An 18,361-nucleotide genomic window follows, 5' to 3' on the forward strand; every position below is an offset into this window, starting at 1 on the left:
ACGACTGGACCTAATGGTCAGGGGTCCCTTTACCTTTACCATTCCCTCTGTATTAGTCTTCATCAGCATGCATTATTTGGGGCTCATTCACATGAGCCAGTGGTAACCAGAGGGCATTGTCCTCATTCAGGTAGCACACAGGCAATGCAGCCAGGAATTAACAGGGGCAGTGCCAGAACCACAACCAAAGTCCAAAATGAGGTGCAACATAATAGCTCTACCTGTGTAGCCTTATGAGGCTTTGCCCTCGGGTGGGAAAAATATTGCGCCTGGGAAAGGGAGATGGGAGTCAACAGACACTCAAGGAATAGTTTCTTAGAAAAGCTTTGTTTCTACCATCCATTAACTGGAAGAAGGAGCAAGTGTGGTAGTTCACAAACAAGCACGAGTTCAGAGTCATTTGCACAGAGCATATATTCCCCTTCCAGTTCCCTCCCCTTTCTCCTCCCTCTTCAGGAGTCCTGCCCCATGTTGAGGTTCCTGAGCATGTACAGAAAGCGTCTGTCTTTGGGAAGGGGGGGGGTGAGAAGCCAAGGGGGTCGAGGAGTCTCGTGGTTCAGCATGTCCAAAGATGTTGCAACTGAATGAGATAAAAGTCAGTTCTCAGGCTTGCTTTGAACAGAGCCTATTCATTAGCCTTTTGAAGCCTTCTTGTACTGATAAAAGAATAACATTTTTCCTATGCATCTTGTGAGAAAAGCAGAGAAGAGCAGAGAAAGCTGTTTTGGATTTTTAGGAGAAAGGGAATTTTGGACAGTTTTGAGGCCTGGTTGGGGGGGGTGACTTTGGGCCTAGGTGGGGTCACCTGTCCTCACCTCCTTCACCTGGAGTTGCTGAGATTTGAACCCGATACCTTTTTCTGAAATGCATGTGCTCTGCCACTGAGCTACATTCCTTTCCTATTTAGGTGTGGGTCTTATTACCTGAACATACTTTTTGCAGTTGTGTATTTCATACGCATTTCTCTGCAGTCAGGGTCAGATCACACTCCGCACAGAAGTAGCTCCCAGACTGATACCTCCGCAATGAGAAAGGTGGTCACCGTCTTCATGACATTGTCCCTGAAGATGACTAAGGCTGAAGCCTGGGTTTAAACTTTCCCAAATATCTTGTCAGCTCTCCAAAGTGGGAGGTATGATGTTTTCTCCTTGAAGACCATGCTGTCTTCTTCCAGTGCAGAAACGTCACCCCCCCCCCAGGCTTATATATTTGTCTGTTGAACCCCTTGACTTATGGCTGCTATAAAACAGCAGAAGATGTGGTCATTTCTGTCTTAATCGGCATTGCAAAAGATCTCTCTGGACACTCTCCTGCAACACTGGAAAGCCTTACAAAACTTCCCAGTGTCAAAAAGAGCAACAAACATGGATAGCTTATCTGGTGTATTCCATGGAGCAATTCAATCATCATGGAGTGTAAAAAAAACCCCTGACACTGACAATGAGATATCTGGGAGAAGCGTGGAAGTTGCAGTGGTCCAACACCTGAGATTTTACAGGAAATGTGCTGATATCAGCTTTTCCTTTCATTCCAAACCTCAAGAGGAAACTTCAACTCTGCTTCCAGGTGTCTGTGTTCCAAAAAACAATCTGTAGGTGGGCAGGCAGTCTCCAATTCCCCAGCGCCGAATGTTGTATTTGTGGGGTGGTTTGCATTTGGACTTTAGTGTGTGGAGAAGGGCTTGAATAGTCCTGTCTCACTGCACCCCTGATCATGATTTTCCCCCACCTGCCACTGATATTTGGGGGTGGGAATAAATTAAGGGTGGGATTGGCATCATGAGCCCTGTCAGGGAAAGCCCAGTGAAAGGAGTTCTGCTTGCACAACAGGGCTTGGCCCCTTCCTTGACCTAGCCAAAGGGTTTTGGGGACTGTCGGGGAGAGCCCTCAGAAAAGTGTCCAAACGGTGCTCAAATGTTTCAATAGATGGAACGATTGGAAGAGCATGGTGCTGAATTCCACCCATAACACAGGAGCCAACCCTTAGGGACCATGGGGGCTTCAGCCCCCACAATACATGAGTGATGGGCTCTTTTGTAGGCAATTATTTTTTCATGCAATAAATGCTCAGTTACTCACATTCTCAGAGGCATGGGTGGCACTGTGGTCTAAACCACTGAGCCTCTTGGGCTTGCTGACTGGAAGGTCAGCAGTTCGAATCCCTGCAACAGAGTGAGCTCCTGTTGCTCTGTCCCAGCTCCTGCCAACCTAGCAGTTCGAAAGCATACCAGTGCAAGTAGATAAATAGGCACAGCTGCAGCGGGAAGGTAAACGCCGTTTCTGTGTGCTCTGGTTTCCGTCACGGTGTTCTGTTGCACCAGAAGCAGTTTAGTCGTGCTGGCCACATGACCCAGAAAGCTGTCTGTGGACAAACGATGGCTTCCTCAGCCTGAAAGTGAGATGAGCGCTGCAACCCCATAGTTGCCTTTGATTGAACTTAACCATCCATGGGTCCTTTAGTAAAGGTAAAGGGACCCCTGACCGTTAGGTCCAGTCATGACCGACTCTGGGGTTGTTGGTGCTCATCTCGCTTTATTGGCCAAGGGAGCTGGCGTACAGCTTCCAGGTCATGTGGCCAGCATGACTAAGCCGCTTCTGGCGAACCAGAGCAGTGCATGGAAATGCCGTTTACCTTCCCGCTGGAGCAGTACCTATTTATCTACTTGCACTTTGACGTGCTTTTGAACTGCTAGGTTTGCAGGAGCAGGGACCGAGCAATGGGAGCTCACCCCGTTGCGGGGATTCGAACCGCCGACCTTCTGATCAGCAAGTCCTAGGCTCTGTGGTTTAACCCACAGCGCCACCTGCGTCCCTTATGGGTCCTTTACCTTTACCCTTTTTTTTTTTTTACATTACTCACATTTTGCAGCGAACTATGTTTCCCCCCCCCAAAAAAAACACTTTTGCGGGCTTGGGAAGGGTACTCACTGTGTAAGGAAACCAGCAGGCTTTCCCAAATGCTAGGAAGCAGCAGGAAAGTGTCAGTAGTATTGATTTCTGATAACAGCTCCATATAGCAGCTACCACTTTCTGCACAGACAAAGCTAAGACTCCCAACAAGTTCTCACTTAGCTATGGCAGGAACTGCTCCCTAGGCAGGGAGTTTCAATTACTGATCGGGCATGTCTGGACAGACCACAAACACTACAGCTACAATATTTTAGAATGGCAATTAGAATTACCACCCATTCCATAGTTTCTCTGAGCTCAAAGAGACAATTGAATAATGGATGGATGATTCAGAATTTGCTCCCTGCAAGCAGCTTTCACCCCAAGATGACAGGACAATGACAGCTGCTGGCAATTTATATCTGGAAGGATATACAGTAGGCCAAGAATTACAATGTAAATATAACAAAAATTGGGATATTGGGGGGCAGATATTGGGAATGGAGAAGAAATTTGGTTCAGTTTATTTATGAACCTTCCTCAGTCAAACTTCCTGAAACTCTTGTTTTGAGATTTATTTTGCGTTCAGGTACCAACCCATGTGCTGTGCTTTAAATGTGAAGGCGTTTAAGTGCTTTCTGCTTGTGGCAAATAATACAATTTTCCAATACCCAGAAAATGCTCTTCTGAAGGAAATATTATCAATTTATCCTTCCTAGCAAAGCGGAATTAAGTCACTGTTGTCACATTAACTCCACAGAGCAAGAGATACCAAACAGTTAAATGATTTTAAAAATATTTTTATATTTTATATTTTTTTGCAAAAGAATGATATTTGTTGCAGAACATCCTTCATTAGGAAATTATTCATATATTCCATCAGACTGTGTTCCATCAGAAAAACTTAGAAAAACTTTTGTGTCTTCTTTGTTCCAGTCAGGAGTTGCTGACAAAAGTTCCCTTGTCAGGAGAATTTTCATATCAAATGAATAAAAGGATTCCTTAGTTGTGATTTCTACATTGCAGGGAGTTGGATAAGAAAACCCTCTGATTTTAACTGAGATACTAGGGAAGGACGAGAAGAGAGACACAGGCAATACCTTTATTTTCTCATGGGTCTACACAACTTTTTCCACAATTTACATAACAGCACTTTTTCTTTTCTGGACAATCGTAATCACTGCTGCAAAGATCTCCTTCTGGGACGGAGCAGAAATATGGAAGGATGGGGCAGCTGCCAGCTTTTTCTGTAACAGAGAAAACCCACCACATGACTGTTCGTTTTGTGTTTCCAGAGCCAGACAAATGCATCAGATAACTAGCTCACCTATGCATGTCCAAAGCCCCACATTTCATCAAGATCCAGCGTGGCCTTGTGGTTAGAGTGTCAGACTAGGACTTGGGAAACCAGGGTTCAAATCCCCAACTGGCTATGGGGCTCACTGGGTGGCCTTGGGCCAGTCACTGCCTCTTAGCCTAACCTACTTCTCAGGGTTATTGTAGGGATTTTTTTTAAAAGGAGGGATAGAAATGCAAAAAATGAATGAATGAATGAATGAATGAATGAATGAATGAATCCTATGTAGTGCAGCCCCACAGATGGGCATAATAATATTAATAATAATTTATTATTTATACCCCGCCCATCTGGCTGGGTTTCCCCAGCCACTTTGGGTGGCTTCCAACAGAATATTAAAATACAATAATCTATTAAACATTAAAAGCTTCCCTAAACATAGAGAGGGGCAGCCCCTCAAGCCAAGTTCATGAATGATACCTTAGGTTGCAATGTCCAGGAGGAGTCCCCATTTAACAGAGTTCCAGGGTACAAACACTTTGGCGAAATTTCACGGATTTTTGCCTGAAACTAATTGCATGGGTCAGAGACTCCTTGCTCGATTATTCATCACCTATGTTGTTAGGTAACAATTTGTGTTATTAAATGGCAAATCTTTCTTCCTTGTGGCCACTGTTACATGTGAATCTTGAGAAAGGTAACATCAATGACCTTGAGATTCACATGTAACCTGATGTCACTACAGTCATACTTCAGGTTACAGATGCTTCAGGTTGCGTTTTTTTGGGTTAAAGGTAAAGGGTAAAAGGACCCCTGACCATTAGGTCCAGTCGCAGGCGACTCTGGGGTTGCGTGTTCATCTCACTCTATAGGCTGAGGGAGCCGGTGTTTGTCCGCAGACAGCTTCCGGGTCATGTGGCCAGCATGACTAAGCCGCTTCTGGCGCAATGGAACACCGAAACCAGAGCAGCACACGGAAACGCTGTTTACCTTCCCGCCAGAGCAGTACCTATTTATCTACTTGCACTTTGACATGCTTTCAAACTGCTAGGTTGACAGAAGCAGGGACCGAGCAACAGGAGCTCACCCCGTCGCCGGGATTCAAACCGCCAACCTTCTAATCGGCAAGTCCTAGGCTCTGTGATTTAACCCACAGCGCCATCCACTGCCAAAACCCGGAAGTACCGGAATGGGTTGCTTCCGGGTTTCGGTGGTCGCGCATGCACAGAAGCACCAAATTGCACTTTGCGCATGCGCAGAAGAGATGAGTCGCAACCCGCGTGTGTGTAGATGCACCGCTGCGGGTTGCGAATGCTGCAGGTTGTGAATGTGCATCCCACATGGATCATGTTCGCAACCCGAGCGTCCACTGTAATTGCTGAAAGTAGAAGCTCTTCTCCAATGAAGACGGGTGTTGTGTGCTTAAGAGAGAGAGAACTTGGGAATTTGGGTGGCGCCCAAATTGAATTCCAAAGAACCAGCTGTTGATAGAGAGAGGCTGCCTTTGCTCTTCCATTGAGAGTAGCACTTTGTTTCTAGGTTACAATTATGGAAGATAATACTTTGTATCAAAGCTATGCTTTGTACAAAGTGACATTTTGTGTTTATCTTCCCATTTTGGGGGATGGAGCAATGATTAAAAAGGTAGCCCATTGTCTATTTCATCTTATATATCTGCCAGAGTGGGTCAGTTATTATGAATTCTGGCAGCTATGTAATTGCAATCAACATCCACAATGGTTCTTTATATACTTTAGAGCCTCACAGATCCTTACATAGCTTTTTCCTACCTGCGGTTTCTACTCATGGGGAATGGATAGAGTATTGGTTTTGGTCTGGGGAATCCTAACTACAGATCCTTATTTAAACATAAAGTTCATTTGATTGCCTTCAGCAGATTACTGTGTCTCAGGCTAACCTAAAGCACTAAATGACAATGTATCGTAGGAAATCATCCACAAAAAGCCAACACAGAAGAAGCAGGTTTAGCCATACACCATACCTTGTGGGTTTCTGCAAATCTTGCCACAATTGAAGTAGCAGCACTTTTGAATCCCCTCGCAGTCATAGTCATGGTTGCAAGCATCCTGTCCCTTTACACTGCATTTGAATGGATTTGGGGGGCAAGTTCCAAATTTTTCTGGAAGTAGAAAATAGCAGGGTTAACAAATACCCAAATATACTATGCCTAAAAGCATTGCTGTGAAGTTAAATGAAACAAGGATAGCAAAACATTATGTGCACAGAAAAGTCCTATGTGAATTATACATAACCAGCCATTGAGTTAATGGTTACTAGACTTTGGGTGATTGCGGGTTGCATCACAAAATCAGCCCGTGGGAATCGAAAGCTGAATGAGCAGAAGTTGAATGAAGATGGGAATGTATGGGAAGAATACAATTCTTCAGTAAATGGTTCGGTGCAAGTATAAGAAGACCTGCTTGAGAAGTGGTACATGTGTACCACTTCACACAGCCGGAAGGGCGATAGAGGATTATTATTATTATTATTTATATAATTTCTATACCACCCTATACCCGAAGATCTCAGGGCAGTTCACATAAAGCAGTGATGGCCAAACTGGGCTCTCCAGCTGTTTTTGGACTACAACTCCCATCATCCCTAGCTAACAGGACCAGTGGTCAGGGATGATGGGAACTATAGCCCCCAAACATCTGGAGGGCCAAGTATGGCCATCACTGACATAAAGGATCACATACATAGAATCAAAATACAAACAGCAACCCAATAAAAAAACCCTAAAAAGAGCCAGCATTTTAAAAAGGGCATAGGATGTAGATCAGGTCAGGCAAAGGGCAGGTTAAAAAGGAACATTTTTGCCTGGCGCCTAAAGGTGTATATAGTGCACTGCTCCTTGATTAAAAACAGAGAGAGAAGCTGCTACACACTGAAAATTCAATGCAACAGAGAAAGGTTCTAACTTAGCCACCTGCAGGACATGCAAATATATTTTTATGTTTTAGTTTATAGAAACATTTATTTTAAAAAAGCATATTGACATTCTTTCTCACAAGGGAGAATACTGTTAACTTGTTTGTGATTTCCTCTGAATGCAGCCCTTGTAAGTGGACTTGGAACTACAGGATTTCATCTGAAGCACAAGAGGAAGCAAATTTTCCATGACAGTTTCTGATATTGAGGAGAATTTTTGATTACAATTGGTCACCATTTGCAGTCAAGATTATAGATCGAACCTTTCAAAACTGCACTGATTTTAACCAGTTTTGGCACGATGGCATTCTATTGTTTACTCAACATCATTAGAATAAATCTGCATATATATTTTTTGCGTAAGGAACTAAAAAAAAAGTCCATTTAACTCTTAGTATTTGCGGGGGAGTTTGTTAGAATTCCTGAGCAGAGCTAAGTACTGTTTGCCAGTAAACGATCCAAAAGGTCCAGCAGGTCCTTTGCCAGAAAATTGTTCCTTGTTGTCCTACCACAAGTCTTTCACACTGAGAGCAGTGAAACTTGAAGCAAGGGCCTCAGAAACTGGTAAACAGTACCATTTCATTTCATTTTTTGAAAATTAAATTTATATACCTCCCTTCGTCCAAAGATCACAGAGCAGTGTACAACATAAAAATACAAAATGAGAAAACAAGAAGAGTTTGGATTTGATATTCCGCTTTATCACTACCCTAAGAAGTCTCAAAGCGGCTAACAATCTCCTTTTCCCTTCCTCCCCCACAACAAACACTCTATGAGGTGAGTGGGGCTGAGAGACTTCAAAGAAGTGTGACTGGCCCAAGGTCACCCAGCAGCTGCATGTGGAGGAGCGGGGAAGCGAACCCGGTTCCCCAGATTACGAGACTACTGCTCTTAACCACTACACCACACTGGCTCACATAAATACATAACAAAGACAAACCAACCAATAACCCACCTCCCACAAAAGGTAATAGATGGCTTGATCAGCAAAATATATTTTATATACAACTCTGGTATCAGACAGAAGGAGAAGCAGCTTCATTCAAAACCTACCTAGTGGTGGCATGCAAGATGCAGGTGAGAGCTGTGTCCAGAGGGCCAGCAGTCCCACCAAGGCTAAGATGCTCCTGGCCTTCATGGTGCCTTCAGAATCTGGTTCCGAATGTTCATCACTGGGTCAGGCTGGTGAGATTTAAGCTTGCTAAAAGGGTGGCACTGGATCACAAGAGGGAGGAGCCCTGCCCCATGTTTGTCACCCAAACATGCCTTGCAGATGTCAATCCATTACCCAATCCTTATGTCACCTATACTCTATATATACTCTTGCATTTGGTAACTATGAGCCTCTGACCTACAGTAGTTCAATCTGGAACTGAGTGCAATGAGTACAGACTCAGGAAAGGGGAAATCCTACGTACTTCTTGGAGCAGGAATTGGCTGCTTTCTGGGTGTGCTACCTCCCAAATCTTCCTGGTCATATTCAGAGTGATTCACTCAGGCAATGGAGGTCAATGTCAGCACAGCCTTTCTTCCTGTAAACAGCTTTCATGGGGGGTAATATGGATTGAAAAGTCATCTGAAACCTCATTCAACCTTCTGCGTGGTTTGCATAATGTGCAAATTAGGCTGCCTAAATTTGGGGGACAGAAACCAGGCAACCCTAAGCCAGAAACTATAAGCTTTTAATTGAGAAATATTTTTGGATGTATAGTCATCACTTAAAATGGGTGTGGGTGTGTGCGTGCCAGCCTGCTGCCTATGAAGACCTTCATTGGCACTCACAAACTCTGAGCTCCCATTTTTTAATGGGGAGTAAAGTTACGAACCAAAATGTGCTGGCGCCCTTCTAAGCTTTCTGTGAAGTCACCTAGCCTAGATGTTTCCTCCTGCCCGTGTTTTTAGCCAATGAGTGAATGCAGAGCTATGACAAGTGGATGTCCTAAAGAGCATCTGTTCTCCCTTCCCCTTTAGTTCACTTTCCCTGCTTCCGCCTCATTTTATAGTAGTACCTGCAATCCGTGTAGTTTGCCACCACAGAGCCTAGGACTTGCTGATCAGAAGGTCGGCGGTACGAATCCCCGCAACGGGGTGAGCTCCCGTTGCTCGGTCCCTGCTCCTGCCAACCTAGCAGTTCGAAAGCACGTCAAAGTGCAAGTAGATAAATAGGCATCGCTCCGGCGGGAAGGTAAATGGCGTTTCTGTGCGCTGCTCTGGTTCGCCAGAAGTGGCTTAGTCTTGCTGGCCACATGACCCAGAAGCTGTACGCCAGCTCCCTTGGCCAATAAAGCGAGATGAGTGCCGCAACCCCAGAGTCGGTCACGACTGGACTTAATGGTCAGGGGTCCCTTTACCTTTACTTTCCCTAGCAACCAGGATGGATCTATCATGTGGTGGATTGGTCTGAGATCAGGTACTCTCAAGAAGTTATTTTCTGCAATGAACGCTACACAAGTGGGTACAGGATAGTAGCTTAGTCTTTGGTTTTGAGATTGGGACAGGGGAAATCAGGATTCTTGTGTCTTTAACAACTGTACCTCCACAATCAGAATTAGCAGGATGTAGTTGACTTTCCATGGTAAGCATGAGATAGTCTGGGGCTTGGGGAGCAGCAAGGACTGTGTTCTCTTTAATTTTATGTTATGTCATGCCTCACATGGTAGTCATTTTGTGACTGGCGCCCGCCCTGCTGCCTCAAAATTTGATATGGTCTACTCTTGAGTGACATAACCTTGGTATTCTCTTGCAAAGAAAAGCTACTTCCCAACACCTGCTGCTATCAAAACTCAAAAAACTGTTTCACTTGCAGAAAGGTGGTGACACCTCCCTTCTTTGGATATTCATCCAGGAACATAAGAAGCTGCCTTATAATTAGTCTTCTCATTACTCCACCTGACCTAGTATTACTGACCTCATGACAACGACTTTCCAGAGTATCAGGAAGAAGACTTTTACCACCAAGACCATATAATATCAGTCCTGAAAGATCTTCGTTGGCTCCCAGTACGTTTCTGAGCACAATTCAAAGTGTTGGTGCTGACCTTTAAAGCACTAAATGGCTTCTGTCCAGTATACCTGAAGGAGCGTCTCCACCTCCATCGTTCTGCCCAGACACTGAGGTCCAGCACTGAGGGCCTTCTGGCGGTTCCCTCGCTGTGAGAAACGAGGTTACAGGGAACCAGGCAGAGGGCCTTCTGAGTAGTGGCGCCTGCCCTGTGGAACGCCCTCCCAGCAGATGTTAAGACAATAAACAACTATTTTACTTTTAAAAGACAACTGTTTAGGGAAGTTTTTAATGTCTGATGCTGTATTGTTTTTAATATTTGGTTGGAAGTCGCCTAGAGTGGCTGGGGAAACCCAGCCAGATGGGTGGGGTATAAATAATAAATTATTATTATTATTATTATTATTATTATTATTATTATATGCCAGCCTGCATCCAGACAGGAGCACCTGGTGTTCTCAGGCACCTGCCACGGTCTAAACATTGGCCTTCCCACTTGCCTGATCCCTAGCTGTGGGCTAATTTGGTGTCTGCAGCTAGTTCTGGGAAGCTGCCCACCATTTCAAATTTCCCACAATGCCTCGGGATGTCTGATGTAACATCCCTTCAGGTGGCTTTTCAGAACCAGCCAGTCTCGTCAGGTAAACAATGAATTTAACAAGGTTTTATTGTGCCCTCCCCCCTCGACTGAGGTTGAATGGACTTTATTTAAAATTATCTTAGGATTGGACCAGGAGTGTGAGGGAGCAATGCAGAGCAAGAAGAATGAGCGGATGCTGAATAAATCTGGCAAGAGGCTGAATTTTAAAAAAAGATTTTGTCTTTAACTGTGTGCTGATCAAGAACTCCAGAGTGGAATTTTAATGGCAGAGACCAGACATGCACTCTGTGAGTTATTTATGGCCGCAGCCTGTACGCTAGTTGGTGAACAGCGGAAGGAATGGAATGTGACCTAGTACCAGCCAGATAAACACTGCAAAGAACTGAACAATGGAAGATAGTAATTAATTCTCCCAGCACACCAGGTCTGAAACAACAATGTATATGGATTTTATATTTATAAGATGTAACAGAGGCGCTATTTGTAAGGGGGGAACATGTCAGCTGCAAGAATGACCGCTCCCCACATTAAATGGTGGGTGCCCTTTGTGTGGTCGCATGCAGCCCCCTGGACCCTATGCGGCACCATTAGCACAGGCTTGGCTTCACCTAGCCCAGGTAGGATACCTGGAGGTCTCCGCCTACCTCAGTTGCCCAATCTCACCTGGGGAGGCTTTGCCAAGATGATCGAGCCAGGTAGGGGGAGGGACTACCTGCCCACACAATAGGGGGAGGATCTTACCTGGGAATCATCAGTTGGCTCCAAGTGACGGATCAACTGGACTTTAAATAAGAGTTGATGCGGCTACAGGAGGAAATGACTGACATATGTTTGCAACAGGAGTGGGAAACCAGTTTTTTATCAAAATTGTATTAAATTAAAGTAATTTGGTTTGATTTGGGGGGGGGGGAGGAAAGGAAAAAATGCTGCACCTGCCCTTTGAAGGTTCTCGCCTCATTCAGATCCCATGATACCAAAAGTAGACAATGTGGTGCCTTCCATCTGTTGCTGGACTCCAGCTCTCAACAGCCCCAGCTAATGGTATAGCTAATGGACAGGGGTGATGGGAGTTGTGGTTCAGCAACATCTAGAACAGGGGTCAGCAACCTTTTTCCACCGTGGGCCAGTCCACTGTTCCTCAGACCATGTGGTGGGCCGGACTATATTTTGAAAAAAATAATGAACAAATTCCTATGCCCCACAAATAACCCAGAGATGCATTTTAAATAAACGGACACATTCTACTCATGTAAAAACACACTGATTCCTGGACAGTCCGCGGGCCGGATTGAGAAGGCGATTGGGCCACAGGCCTTAGGATGCCTACCCCTGATCTAGAAGGTACCACATTTGCTTCCCCTACGTTACTCAATGAAATATTTTGCCATTTCAAAACTGCTGGATTTCAATCCAAAACCAAAATGGTAAAGCATTTCAAAGGCATCCCTAGTAAAAGGCAAAAAATTAGAAGCTGCAGTAGCTTTCACTCAGCCGTATCCAGGGTATTTGACTTGTGTTGCTTATCCAAATCAGCCTCCCCCAACCTGGTTCCCCTCAAATGTTTGAGACTCTGGTGAAGCTTTAGTCCCATCATTGGTAATGAGTTGGCAAGTGCTGTTCTATATGGGACACCAGCAGCAGTTTATCTGAAGAGTTAGCTTGACAGGGGATGTGAAGCTGAAGACATGAATGGAGAATTTATTATTTTCCTTTACAAATCACAACCATCACATACTTAAGAGACCACGTCTTCAAACACCGAGCACTTCTTCCTGATTTACTACTTCCAAAGAGAAAATCGATGAATCATTCAGCTGGATTTTCCTTCTATACTTGACTGCTGACTTTTAACCTCAGGAATGACTATGGGTGAAACAGCTTAATTCACGTTGGTGCTGGGTACTGAGAAAGAGAAAGAAAGATCTACTGAATTAAATACACCCATCACAAACTATAGCTATAGCAAAAATGTTATTCACATTCTGAATGGTTCAATGTTGATTAACAATTCTGATGCCACATCTGAAGGCTATAGAAGAATAATTGTTGGCCTTGGCTGCCCTAGTGCACATGATAACTCTAATTCTTCTGACATGTTATAGCTCTGATGGAAGACTCAGGACCTAATGGACACTGAAAGCACGGCAATAATTCAATAGGTTCTAGTATTTTTGTGTGGGGTCTGAGTCCAATTTTGTGTAAAAGGCGGTATTGGAAAGTTGTCTGCGAGCCTCCTGAATGTAGTCAGTTTTGTTCATGATGACGACAGCTCCCCCTTTGTCTGCTTCTTTAATTATAATGTTTGGGTTGTTTCTGAGATTATCTATGGCTCTCCTTTCAGCATGGTTTAGATTTTGTTGTAAGCGATGGTGTTTTCTGGTTACATCTGTTTGGATTCTGTGGCGGAAGCAGTCAATGTACAAGTCCAGTGTGGTATTGCGTCCATCAGGAGGGGTCCATGTGGAGTCCCTTTTTGTGTAACACTTTTTCAGTGGTAGTTGGTGGTCAGTGTTCTGTTGGGAGGGTGGTTGTTGTTCTCCAGTGGGTTGAGAGGTGTTGTGTTGTGAAGTTGTTGTTTGTTCTGATTTGTCTTGTTGTTGTGTGTGTTGAAAATACTCCTTCAGGCGTAAACGGCGGAAAAATGCTTCCAAGTCCCCGTAGAACTGGATCATGTGTGGGGATTTGGCAGGGCAGAATGACAGTCCACGTGAAAGGACTGATTCCTCGGCTGGGCTGAGTGCTTGCTGTGAGAGATTGACAATATTGTTGATCTTGTTTTGATTAGTAGCCTGTAGGTTGGAAAGGTTAGAGAGTTTCTTGTTTTTCTGTTTCTTCAGTAGCTCCAGTTGAGAGTGGTAAATATTTTGTTTTTCCTTTTGGAACTCTTGCCAAGCTTGGTGGTTCCTGATAGAGTTGTCTAATACAAGGAGTTCCTCCTTTATTAGCTTCTGTTTGGAGTAGAGAACGCTGATCAGATGTTTGAGCAGCTTCTTAGAGAAAGTGTTGCATAGTTTTCTTGCATATTCAGTGGGATACGTGGATTGTAGAGGGTTCTTAATTCTAAGACCCTTGGGTATAATGTCCAGGTTCTTGCATTTAGTAAGAAAGAAGATATCAGTCTGTACCTGTGCAAGTTTCTTGGTGAGGTTGATGGACTTCCATTTCATGCGGCTCAATGTGGTGCCTTCCATGGTTCCAGTTACAGATGGGTAGCCGTGTTGGTCTGCCATAGTCGAAATAAAAAAATTCCTTCCTGTAGCACCTTAAAGACCAACTAAGTTAGTTCTTGGTATAAGCTTTCGTGTGCATGCACACTTCTTCAGGTATCTGAAGAAGTGTGCATGCACACGAAAGCTTATACCAAGAACTAACTTAGTTGGTCTTTAAGGTGCTACAGGAAGGAATTTTTTTATTTCGACTATGGCAGACCAACACGGCTACCCATCTGTAACTGTCAATAGGTTCTAGATATAGAACTAGGTTGTGGTTATTCATGATTGGATTTACAGTAATATACAACTGCAATATAACTTGTTATGTACCATGAATAATAATGGATTGCCTGTAAGAAGAAGGTGACCCTATCATGTCTGGTATTATTTACAGTAAGACTTGATTCTTCTCCTAAACATCAGCATTTACTTTGCATATCTAGCATATCTAATGTGTTTACTTGCTTTCGTTTGCCTCTTCTGCTTAGCCAACCCCATTTTCTCTCACATGTAGACTGTAGGCCCAGTCCCTACAAGGATTGTCCTGGTTCTTTCTTTAATATGGGATTGCTTTTACCAGCACTGAAATGTCGAAATAAGATCAGGTTCCAAATCTAAGTATAGCTGCATATGCTTAAAGTAAGGAGACCTAGCAATATGCTAAAGTACTAAAATGCTTGGATTGTCAATGTCAATTGCCTGGGCACAGCTGCTGGTATTGTTCTCATTCCAGGTCATTTCCCATCATGGTAGGGCAGTGGTAAGGAACCACTTCATTAACAAAGGGCTGGATTAGAACGTGGCAAACCCTCCACTGGCAATGCTCCAATGCTAAAAGGGACTGCTTTGGGCAAGCATCGTCCACCTGTCCATCACCTGATGTCATTTGTCAGGAGTGCAACACAACTATTGGAAATGCCCTCTAAGTTGTGTCCTCCAAGTACAATGCTATGCTTCTTCTTGGAAGGTTAGCCCAACCTTCAGAATTTTGGGGGGCATCCCAGAACACAAGCAGCAATGTTTCCTGTTTCTGAAATCACTTTCCTTGGAGGAATAGTCCCTATCACTTCCCAGCTGTTAAGTGGAACATACATGACCCGCCTCATATTAGTGTTGTTTACAGTACCAAAAATTGCCAGGTAGCAGTCTCTGCCACATATCCCCTCACAACACTTCTTATTTTTAGGGCACTCATAGTCAACATCACATTTATTAGGGGGGTCCAGCCTGAAGCAGTTACGACTGGACAGCTTCCAGGCTTCTCTCCTACAGAGAAATAAAGTGTACAGTGGTACCTCGGGTTAAGTACTTAATTCGTTCCGGAGGTCCGTACTTAACCTGAAACTGTTCTCAACCTGAAGCACCACTTTAGCTAATGGGACCTCCTCCTGCTGCCGCGCCGCCCAATTTCTGTTCTTATCCTGAAGCAAAGTTCTTAACCTGAAACACTATTTCTGGGTTAGCGGAGTGTGTAACCTGAAGCGTATGTAACCTGAAGCGTATTTAACCTGAAGTGTATGTAACCCGAGGTACCACTGTAGTATGAAAGATAAATTCAGAAAAGCAATGTTTCCATCTCTGATTGCAGCTCACCACGTTCTTTATTCTCTTCTAGCCTGAAAACATCCCTAAAGAATATTCCCAGATATTGCAGCATTGTGTGAAATGTAGTCAAATTATTGAGTACCAATCATACAATGTGGAAAAGGCAGGGGACCCTGAATCCAATGCTGAGATCTTCTTGAGGAGCTCTCTGGGATGACACCTGCTGACAAACTCCTGGAGCTGTCAGAAGAGAAGGTTGGGCAATCCCCCAGTCCTCCAGATCACCAGCAACCAAAAATTTGGGCCCAAGTTCATAGAGTTGGAAGGGACCAACACCCCCTGTAATGCAGGAATCTTTTGCCCATTATCAAATCCATTACCTTGAGAGTGAGGATCTCATGTTCTACCAACTCAGCTGTATTAAAGCAATGGCAGTTGGGTGCTTCTACTCTGGACCTTGGATTGCTTCCTGACCTTGTTTCTAGATCATGCTTTGTATTTAGCTTGATTCTTGAGAGCATGGTGCACCTTGAACTTTGCACTCTTGGGTAGGTGCTTTAGTAAAAGGCTTTGCCCTCTGTGGTCTGAGCTTAACTGGGCCACCCTGGCCAGTCCCTGTCTCTCAACGTGACCTACCCCACAGGGTTGTCATGAGGATCAAATGGGAGAACAATGTGCACAACCTTCACCTCCTTGGAGGAAATATAATAAATAGAATAAATGAATAAAACATAATACAACAACTTGCTATTTATTGTACCGAAAAGTGGTTGGAAGCAGTCTCTCCCGCAAGGCCCTACACAGCACTTCAAATTGCTAGGGCAGTCATTGTCAAAAATGCATTTGTTAGGGGGATTCACCATTAAGCATCTCATGAGAAACAGTGGACAGACACCAGGTTTTCCTGAAACAGAAACAGTAACATAATGAGTGGTTCTGAGTCAAATTCAAGTTATTAGTGAGAATTTTAAAAGCCCTGCAAGAACTAAGAGAAAGCACAACTGAGCTGGCCAATGTGGAAAGGTATCTTACATGGCAATTAGAGTTGGGGTTACACTCCATTTCTAGAGCACCCTTCCTTCAGGTGTGTGATAGGTGCCAACACTTGACTCTTTTTGGCACTGACTGAGCCCTTTCAAATTCTTTAATTCTATTCACTTAGTGGAAGACAGGCGTGCCTGGCGTGCTCTGGTCCATGGGGTCAAGAAGAGTTGGACACGACTAAATGACTAAACAACAACAACAAATTGTTGCTTGTTCCGCTGATGCAGAGATTGTCCTCTTAAATACGTTTTAGTGATCTCACTGCATCCTTAAAAGTTTTATTATTGCATTTTTATGTTTTGTAGTTTTTATAGATGTAACACCCTGGCAATCGTTTTTATGAACAGCAGGCTAAAAATGTTTCACATAAAAACAAATGCATAAAGAAAATATTGTGTGGCAAACAGTTCAGAAGTGGGAGCAGGTCCAGAACAGGGTTGCAAAATGATTAGCTGGGACTGGGTATTTTGTCCATATGCATTTGCTTGTCACATACTCTCTACTTTTGGGCCCAATTTTAAAGCCCCCTCTGTCTTGGAACCAGGTTACCTGCAAGAGTGCCTTCCTTATGTCTATCCCAACCTTAATCATCATTTCAGACGGGGCACCCTGACCAAATGAAAGGAGGCAGATAACCACTAGGAAATGGGCCTTTTCAATAGTAGCACCCCAGTTATGGAAAAGCCTTCAGAAAGGGGTTCATCTGGCACAGTCTTTATGGTTCATGGTCAGGGAAGATGGAGCTCATTGGGTGACCCAATGCAAAAATTCTGAGGATCCATGTGGATCCATGCTTTGTAACCACGTTTTTGCACCATTGCGGCCCCACGAAACAGTGGGTGTGTGATTTTTTTGGTACAGGCTGTAGCCATGGACATGCTATGTGATCTGATGGTGAATTTGGGGTGACCCAGTGCAAAAATCCTGAGGATCCATGGGCTTTTACCTCCCCCCTCCCAGGCAGCCTCCACTAGCCTCCCTTACTTCTCTTCCGATCCCACCGATCAGCTGTTTCCTTTCAACACTCCTTTCCCTCTTGTTTGCCTTAGAGCCTTTTCCTTAGCTGGAGCAGTTTTTTGCTCCTCCTTTTCTTCTAATTTCTCTCCTTATTGCTTTAGTCTTCCTGTTTCCCCCCTTTGCAAGTTTGCTGTCTTTACCTCCCCCCTCCCAGGCAGCCTCCTTTATCTCTAGCATCCTTTATCTCTCTCCCCGATCAGCAAACGATCAGCGGCTTTGTTTCAACACCCACTTCCCTCTTTCAAAAAAAAAAAAAAAAAAAAAGCACGATCTGCTTTTTGCCCCTGGGCAATTCGGCTCCAGGGACCATGCATTCGCTCCATTAGACGCACAGACATTTCCCCTTACTTTTTAGGAAGAAAAAAGTGTGTCTTATGGAGCGAAAAATACAGTATATGGAGGGCCACAGGTCCCCCACCTATGACAATACCCATTCTTAGCAGAAGCAAAAGGATCTTTCTCACCTGTATCTCTGTATCTCTGGATACCATTTGCTCCAGAAGGTGCCTTTGGAACTTACCTATGAAGAATATTGTACCCGATACAGATATCCCTGACCAAAGGACTAGGAGACCCACAAGCAAGAAAGCACTCAGTGTCTTCATGGTGCTGGCAGGAACCAAATATGGATGCCTACGACCAAGACAGGCAGATATTTATACTGGCAGAGCTGGGCTAAGAGATGATAGTATCTTTTCACATCCTCATACTTAGCATAATTTCTCTTTACTGAGAATATTTTACCAGCATTTTCAGCCCACTATAAAAAACTGATGTTAATTTACAGTACAGTACGTGCTTAAC

The 18,361-nt window shown here is 44.1% G+C and overlaps 1 long non-coding RNA gene across 1 annotated transcript; it reads right to left on the bottom strand.

Moving 5' to 3' along the window:
- Positions 1-3,976: 3,976 nt before the first annotated feature.
- Positions 3,977-8,328, bottom strand: LOC308479161. Its single transcript, XR_013987518.1, has 3 exons — positions 8,191-8,328; positions 6,188-6,325; positions 3,977-4,135 (listed from the first exon to the last, which is right to left on the bottom strand). It is a non-coding gene; the product is annotated as an uncharacterized lncRNA (long non-coding RNA).
- Between the last annotated feature and the right edge of the window lie 10,033 nt (positions 8,329-18,361).

Source organism: Podarcis pityusensis (genome assembly GCF_964106645.2).
Source record: "Podarcis pityusensis genome assembly, chromosome: 6".
NCBI lineage: Eukaryota > Metazoa > Chordata > Lepidosauria > Squamata > Lacertidae > Podarcis > Podarcis pityusensis.